The 8660-nt window shown below is 43.1% G+C and overlaps 1 pseudogene; it reads right to left on the bottom strand.

The window, feature by feature from the left end:
• LOC120604343 (60S ribosomal protein L4-like) overlaps nt 1-7509 on the bottom strand; it is a 26283-nt pseudogene extending 18774 nt beyond the window's left edge.
• Between the last annotated feature and the right edge of the window lie 1151 nt (nt 7510-8660).

Below are 8660 nucleotides of genomic sequence, written 5' to 3'. Positions count from 1 at the left end.
AACAAATAAATAAATAAATCTCTAGCATATCAGATGGTAACAAGAGCTACAGAAAAAATACATAGCTGGGTCAAGAGGCGAGCAGCGCTTAGGAGGACATTGCTCTTGGAAGGTCCCTCTGGTGAGGTGAAATTTGAGCAAAGCCCTGACCGCTGAGGGACTGAGCCTTTGTGGGTCTGCTGAGAGAGGAGTGTCACAGGTAGAGGGAAGAGCAAGTACGAAAGTAGGTCCCAAGATGGAGTGGCCTTGATATGTTCAAAAAGCAGAAGGAAACAAAGATGGCTGGAGTGGAGTGAATATGGGAGAGAGTGACAAGAGATGAGGAGAGAAGGAGGAGTGGAGGCGGGGAGAATCACATGGAGCATCGGAGGTCGAGGTAAGAACTTTGGCTTTTACTCTTAAGAGGACCACTGGTGGGTTTTGAACAAATGAGTGAACTGATTTAGCTGAGATTTTAAAAGGACTATTCTGGCTGAAGAGGGGGCAAGAATTAAACCAAGGAGACCTATATCAATAACCAGGAGGCTAGACCAATAGTCTAGGGAGAGCTAGCTGATGATAGCTTGGACCAGGTAGAAGTGGTGGAGATGGTCATATGAGGTTGGATCCTGAATATGTATTACAGATAGAGTCAACAGGATTTGCTAATATAGAGTGTAAAAGAGGGGATCACAGATAAACTCTATTTTAAGACATGAGAAACAGAGATTGCAGTTGCCATTTATTAAGATGGGGAAGACTGTGGGATGAAGGAGTTTGGGAGGGAAGATCAGAAAACTGTTTTTGGAACAGTTTTAGAGACCCCCATTCCCCCACCTTGTATCAAAGTCACTATATACCCAATCCCCATTACTTTAGCCTCAATCTTCAGGCTCTAAATTACTAAGAACGAAGCTTATTAAGGCAGTTGAAACCAGGAATCTTTTCCTTCAGTGGAGGAGGCAAGCTGGGTGTCTCTCCCTATTGCCTACCCTGACAAAGGCCTCTTGCCCCTTGCTGGCAGCCTAGGGTCCCCACCTACCAAGCTCCTAGGAAACTCTCATGGGTGTCCACAGGCATATTAGGGTGCAGACTCAGGATTTTGAGAAAGTAGGATCCCAGGCATAGAGGAGGTAACTCTTTTTGGCAGCTCTGCCTCTCTCCCACTCCCTTTTTTTTCTCCCAGCTCCACAGAATTGCTGGGAGAAACTCCCAAGTCATGCTCCCTAAGTGGGCTCCATGGTGAGGACCATAACCCAAGGGAGCTGGCGGAGGTCTCTGATATTAGAGAGCTCTTCAACACCACCCCTCAGGAAGAAAGTTTTGGAGTGGGTGGGCCAAAGGCTCTAGCCCTCCACTACAGGGAGCAAGGAATGGTTTTATTAAAAAACCATTCTTTGATCCCCTCAATGCCAGGAAATATATCCAGATGACAACAGGGACTTTCTGAAAGATTTTAGGCAGGTCAGACAGAGCAAGATCATATTTGGGTTTTTGAAAGAATCTGCTGTCTAGTAACCTAGGGAATGGTTTTGAATGGTGATAGCAGAAGAAGTGAGGAAGCTGTTGCATTTGTCCAGGCAAGAGGTGTGGGTATTAGAGTAGGGTGGCAGCAGAGCTGTTGGAGGAAGCAGAAGAATATGGGAGAATGTTTTAGGAGGTAGAATGGACAGGTCTTGGGAATTGGTTGAGTATATAGGTAGAGGGTAAGTATCCATTCAACAAATACTTATCGGGCACCTCCTATAGCCAGACACAGTTTGAGGTGCTTGGAATGTATGCAAAAGAAGGAAATCTCTGACTTGGTAGAGTTCAAATTCCAGGGAATGACTCCCAGATTTCTGCCTCTGGTGCCTGGCTGGATGACAGGGCTATTACTGAGATGGGAACAGGGGAGAGGGGCTAGTTCAGAGTTGGAAGGAATGCTGAGTCCCATGTTAGACATGGGTCACTTGAGGCACCTGTGGGATGAGCAGGAAGGGTGGCTAGGCAGGAGATGAGGATGGAGCTCAGATGAGAGGCCCGGCCTAGTGGGAGATGTAGATTTCGCAGTGGTCACACATTGATGGTTCTAAAACCAAGGGAGGTAAGGACGCTGTCCAGGGCAAGCAAAAACATTGGAAAGAGGGCTTGGGGCTTAACTTGGAGGTAACCCAGCATTTAAGGGAAGAGCAGGTAAAGGAATGATCAGAGTTTGGAGACCCACGAGAGTGGGATGCCATGGGAAAAGCAAGCACAACCGCCAAGAGAGGCATCCATTGAGTTTGGTCACTGGGCCCCCTTAGTGATGCTGGTGTGGGAAGAGGAGTAATGGAACTGCATCTTGGTGAGTTGAGAAGTAACAAGAAATGAGGAAGCAGAGAGAGTTGTGGGTTCTTTAGCAAAATTTGGCCAGGAAGGGGTGGAGGGTGGCCTATTCATGCCCTCAAGGGAGAGCAGGTGATAGGGCACAAAGGAGAGCACAAGTAACTGGTTCATCGTCAAGTATGGAGGGCAAATGAAAAGCCACATGGGGCCAAAGTATACTCTGCAGTTTCCCCAGCTCCTTCGGGCACCAACGAGCCCACTTTCCGGTTACTCTGGACCGCTTACTTCCAAGGAATCTCTTTGCCTCAGTAGATGGCAACACAACATGCTGGGAAATGTTCAACTTTTAGAGTTGGCAGATATGGGGTTGGAACTCTGTCTGCTTCCTAGTTGAGTAATTACGAGTAAATTTGTTAACCTTGCTCAGCCTCAGTTTTCTCACCTGTAAAATGGTGTCTATGCAGGGATTAAATGAAAACATTGTGAATGTAATTAATGCCGCTGAACTGTACACTTAAAAATGGTTAAAATGGCAAATGTTATATTATATGTCTTTTACCATAATTTTAAAAAATTAACAATGCAATATACCAAAAAACATTAAATTGTACACTTTAAATATGTATACTGTATGGTATAGGAATTACATCTAATAAAGCTGTTTAAAAAATGTTAACAGGCATATTGAGTTATTGCCTGTGAGATGTCATTTAGAAATTGTGCAAACTTACTGCCCAAGTTCGTTTTTATTTGTTGGTATATACTAATTTCTATGTGCACAGTTTTTCAGTTAATTTTCATCCTAAATGTTGTAATTAAGGGCCAAGATCTCCAGGTGGTTTCGGGAAGAGGGTCAAAGAGCACCTTGTTAGGTCCCTTGAATCCTGGGTCTGGTCCTGGTTTCAAAGATTGTCAATCTCTGAAATTGTCCATCTGCAATCTCACTAGAGGAAACCAAGCTCTGGAGAATCCAAGCCCAGGCTCCAACTCTTGAGAGACTGATTAATAAACAGGAAGCCAATTCATTTATTTACCAATGCGGACACACAGAGTCCTGCGGCAGTGCCCTCCCCTCAATGGGCACCTGGCAAACAGAGAGAAGGAACATGGGGTGCTCGGTGTTCTTCAGGGACCTCTCCTTGCTAATAACAACTGGATTTTTCATTGGCCTGGTTCAATTTATTATAGAATGAAAGTCAATGACTCATAACAGATAGTAAATGAAAAATATTTAAAAATTTAAAAAGTAAGTAATAACGAATTAGAAATATTTCATTTTTTTCTTTCTCTAATTTGGCCTCTATTAAGGCCAAACTTACGTTTATTTTTGTAAAACAACTGTATATGCACTTAGTTTAAAGAGTCTAGTTGTTCTATAGCACCTGTTTGGAAAAGCAGGAGTTTCCACCATTCCTGTTTTTCTCGCTTCCTGGAGGAACCACTTTCAACTCTTTTAGTGGATGTCGTTTCTTTTTTTGTATCTACCTCTTGATACTTTAAGGATTAGAAAACTGTAGCGGTCCTAGGTGAGGGCCGGAAGTTTGATGGTTGCTCTAACAAAAATGTTAACATTACATTCTAACCACTTTACCACAGCTAATTGGTTCATATTGCTCTACAGATTGCGAAGTGTTTTCCTCTACGTTATACTGCTTCTTTCTTTTTAGAAAAGCATCATTTTGTATTGTGGTAAAATATACATAACATAAAACTTACCATTTTAACAATTTTTGAGTATACGATTCAGTGGCTTAAGTACATTCATATTGTTATACAACCATTGCTACCATCTACCTTCTAAACTTTTTCATCATCCCATACTGAAACTCTGTGCCCATTAAACATTAACTCCCCATTTCCCTGTCCCCAGCCCCTGCTAACCAATACTCCACTTTTTTTTTCTATGAATTTGACCTATTCTAGGTACTTCATACAAGTGTAATCATATACTATTTGCCTTTTTGTGTCTAGCTTATTTCACTTAGCATAATGTTTTCAAGGTTCATCAGTATTACAGCATGTACAGTAAGTCCTCAAGTAACGTCCTCGAAAGGTTCTTGGAAATTGCAACTTTAATCAAAATGACCTATAACAAAACTAATTTTACCATGGCTAATTGATACAAACAGCTAAGTTCTGACAGCATACTTCTGGTCACAAAAACATCACCAAACTTCTAAATAAAGACCCAAAATACTTCTAATATTAAACATTAAAACAAAGTGAGCCATACATACATTTAAGAAAGATTAATAAAAACAAGATAAATCTTTTCCAACCCGCTTGTTCCAGTTCAGGGTCTTGGGTGGCCAGAGCCTATCCCAGCAGCACAGGGTGCGAGGTGGGAACCCATGCTGGACAGGAAGCCCTTCCATCACAGGGTGTACTCACTCACACCCGCACCCACACCCACTGAGACTGGGACAATGTAGACATGCCAGTTAATCTCACCTGCACATCTTTGGGATATGGGTGGGAACCAGAGACTTGGGAGAAAATCCGCACAGACATGGGGAGAATGTGCAAACTCCCCACAGACAGTAGCCTGGGTTGGAAATTGATTTTTTTCTCATCAACATTGTAACGAAATGACATTGAACAAAGTGACCAAAATGAGAACATGTTGTACCACATTCCTTTTTTAGGCTGAATAATATGACATTGTATATGTATAACATTTTGTTTATTCATTCATCTATTGGTGGACATTTGGGTTGTTTCCACCTTTTGGCTGCTGTGAATAATGATGGTATGAATATAGGTTTATAAATGTCTTTTTGAGTTTCTGCTTTCAGTTCTTTTGGGTATATAACTAGAAGTGGAATTGCTGTATCATATGGTAATTCTATGTTTAGTTTTTTGAAGAATCTACCTCTTTATTCTGGCAACAATTCTATGACAGAGATAAGGTGAGAACTAAGACTACTGTTCCCATAAACAGAACAGGACGCTTGGCGACTTGCCCACAGTCTCAAAGCTGGTTGGAGGGTAGAGCTGGGATTTGAACCTGGGTCCTCTTGTTCTAAGTCCAGGCTTCTCTCTACCATGCTGTCTCCTTTATTGTACTGGCCTTCTTCAGCCTAAAGCATACAACCAGGGGTTTCAAATAAATGTTTCTTTTTCTCCAGAGCATGTAGAAGACCCTTCATATATGCAAGCCACCACTTCGTTTGCAATCATCATTAGCATTTACCATTGGCACATGAATGGTCTATTATAGTTCTCAAATTAGAGCTCACCTCATATCCATTTAGACCAATTCATGATGGGATGTAGGAGTCTCATCGGCACATTAGAAAAGAGGGTGTGTCTCTGCAAAGATTCATGCCCATGCTATGTTAACCTTGAAGTCCCCAGGGGCCCTCTTTTGACCCAAATTTTGGGCTCCCTCTACTCTGGACCAATAACTTCAACATAACTCAAGGACTTGAAATGATTTTCAAGCAGCTGCCACATGCCGGGAATTGTGCCAAGGGCCTTGCATATGTTACCTTATTTAATCTACTCCTAACATCCCAAGAGATGAGAAACATCTCTCTGTTTCCAGATAAAGAAATAAAGGCCAGAAAAGATCAAGCTACTTGCCCAAGTGACTGCCCAGGATTTGATGGGTGTCAATGTCAGCGCCTCTATTTCTCCACCTCAAACATCTCCTTCCCAAAGATATAAATTATTACCTAACTTACCATTATGTGAAACATCTTTACCTAAAGTTCATGAGATTAGTAAGAACAAAGAGTATTTTTGAGTTGATGTCTTTTTTTTTCCTTTTCTTGCTTCAAGTTCAGACTTGATTTTTAATTGGTAGAATTTTCTCCTTCTTGCTCCCTTGGACTCTTTTCTACAGGACCAGTCATCCCTGTCTGAATCCTAGTTATTTGTGCTCCTTTTTCTTCTCTCTTTTTATTCGGGGTAGGTGTGGGGGTGGTATTGACCCCCAATGGGTCCTGGCATGGAATAGCTGACCATGACCTTTAGGTCTCTGGACTAAGACCAAGTGTCTCTGTTTAGCTGGCACTCATTGATCTTTGTTGAAAGAGTGAACAGATACATGGAAAAAACTTGACCTTGAATAATATCCTTCTGTGTCTTATCCACCAAACTATAACTCTCCTTAGTGTTCTCTACTTTAAAGTAGTGGGAGGGTGGGCAGGGCATGAGGACCATGGGTGGGGGGAGCAGTTAGCTAAAGAAGTGAGATTATACAGTTAGAAGTTCAAGGTCCTAAGTTGAAATCTTGGTTCTGTCACCTACTGTGTGGCCTTAGGCAAGTCACTTAAACTCTTAAAGTTGCATTTTCTTCATTTGTGAAAGGGAATGACAATCCTTGCCTCATTGGTGCTTTTGGGGCATTAAATGAAATGATGGGTATGAAAGTGAGAGCACAGTTTTCAGCTCACAAGAGACATTAGATGAACTCTTGATGGGTAAACAAATGGATTAAAGGCCTAGAAAAAAGTAGATAATATAGAGTCTATTTAAAGAAGTGCAGTTTAAAATATTTTTCATGCCATGTGTGTTATCTTTGGGGGCTATAAATGGCATTAAGCAATAAACAAGATATGTCAATGAACAATTATGACTCACAGTGGAAATGCCAACCCTTTAAAACCTAACAGCCAATTACTGTATCCAGCATCAAAGAAACACCAAAGGATGTTTTAAAATTTTCCCATAGTGTAGGATATGTCAAAGTTGCCGTGTGTGGGATAGAACCTTTGATTGCTAATAGGAGTCTAAACAATCACAGAGGAACACTTTTCTATAATATCAAGTGAGAATCCTATATCTTATTTCTGGATTAGGGCTGATCAAGACATCGGGGTCTAAATGATTTTGGTGATCTTGGCCCTAAAAATTGTAGGCAAATCCCAAAAGCCACAGTCTCCAAGCTCCTCTACTAAGGAGCTAGAATCTGAAAAAGTCACCTGCAGCCTTCCCTGTTTCCCACCACTGATGGTGCCTACCCTCCTCCAGAAGGTAGCTCTCCATTCCCCCACGTCCCACATGGAAGCAGAGCCTGATGTCAGCTGGGGCTTCCATCTTCCCTGCCTGAGGTGCTGTCCAGATGCTGAGAGTTGGAAGCCTCTGCTGCCTCCCAAAATACCGTGGGAGCTGTCCAGCCTGAGAGCTGGGCAGAGTCTTGGAGCTCAGGCAATGCGCAAGCCCGGGACAGAGCCCCTGAGCCAAGCTAGCATAGCCAGGAGGGCCCTTATTGGTCATGCCCACCAAGGAGGAGGAAACTGAGGCCCAGAGTGGGCTAGGGTTGTCTTAGGGACATGTAGCCCAGCAGCAGAGACAGAAGTAGATCTTCCACCTCTAAATCCAATGCTTTCATCATATTGACACCATGAACTTCACTATATAGTACTATATGCTCACAGGTCAGTCAGTGTCTGTTAGATACACACCTATAATTGACAGTGACATTCACTTATACAACCCTTTATGATGTGCTTTTATGATCATCTCATTTCATTTCTGCCACTATACTGTGATTAACCACAGTAGTGCTGTCATCATCATCCCCATTTTCCAGATGCAGAAACCAAAGCACAGGGACATGCCTAAGGGAATGGAGTCAGTAGCAAGAGTAATGCATCGGGGGAGGCTATCCAGAAGAAGAGACATCTGAGCTGGACTGGGGAGAAGGGGCTCACTAGGAGGATGAGGGGAGGGGGAGAACACTGTAGGTAGAAGGACCAGAAGGCACAAAGGCCTAGATTTATGGGGGAAGAGAGGGGGAGAGACAGAGAATAGCATGACAGGAGCATGAGGGTGGGGTCCAAGTTGTGGACAAGGTAGGGGCTGGGCACTGCCTTACACAGCTATAAGATAACCAGTAGTCCTGGGGTAGTCTATACCTGAGTGAGAGGTACCTGATGGCAGAGCTTGCCTGAGAGTCTACGCCAAAGAGTTTCTTGAGGGAGTGTGGTTCATCCCTCTAGCTATGATGTAAGTTCCCCTAAGTAAGAATGACATTGATCCTTCTGGAGTCTCCTTTTTTCCCAGCCCAGGGCCTAGTCATGGGCTGCAGCCCTATGTCATTTATGATAAAGGTTCAAGGGCCTGGTGCCAAAGCACAAGCCCTCAGGCTCTGGCCTTGGGGCACACTCACCTGTCTTCTTGTGTGTATGGTTGGGGGAGTGGGAAGAATGATGGCTGATGGAAAGGCTGGGGGAGAATTTGGCTGCTGTGCTGAATTTGGCTCTGGATAGAGTAGGACAGGGAATGAAGGGAATTTATGTTCATTGAACATTTACTAGGCACTTGACTCCATTCTAAATATGCTATTTTATTTAATCCTCTAAACCAGTGATCCCCAACCTTTTTTTGGCACCAGGGATTGGTGCTCCTATGAGAAACTAATGCCT

Source organism: Pteropus medius, unplaced genomic scaffold (genome assembly GCF_902729225.1).
Source record: "Pteropus medius unplaced genomic scaffold, Ma_sr-lr_union100, whole genome shotgun sequence".
Classification (NCBI taxonomy): Eukaryota; Metazoa; Chordata; class Mammalia; order Chiroptera; family Pteropodidae; genus Pteropus; species Pteropus medius.
The sequence above is the reverse complement of the archived record's forward strand: the minus strand, read 5'-3'. Positions and strand labels throughout refer to the sequence as shown.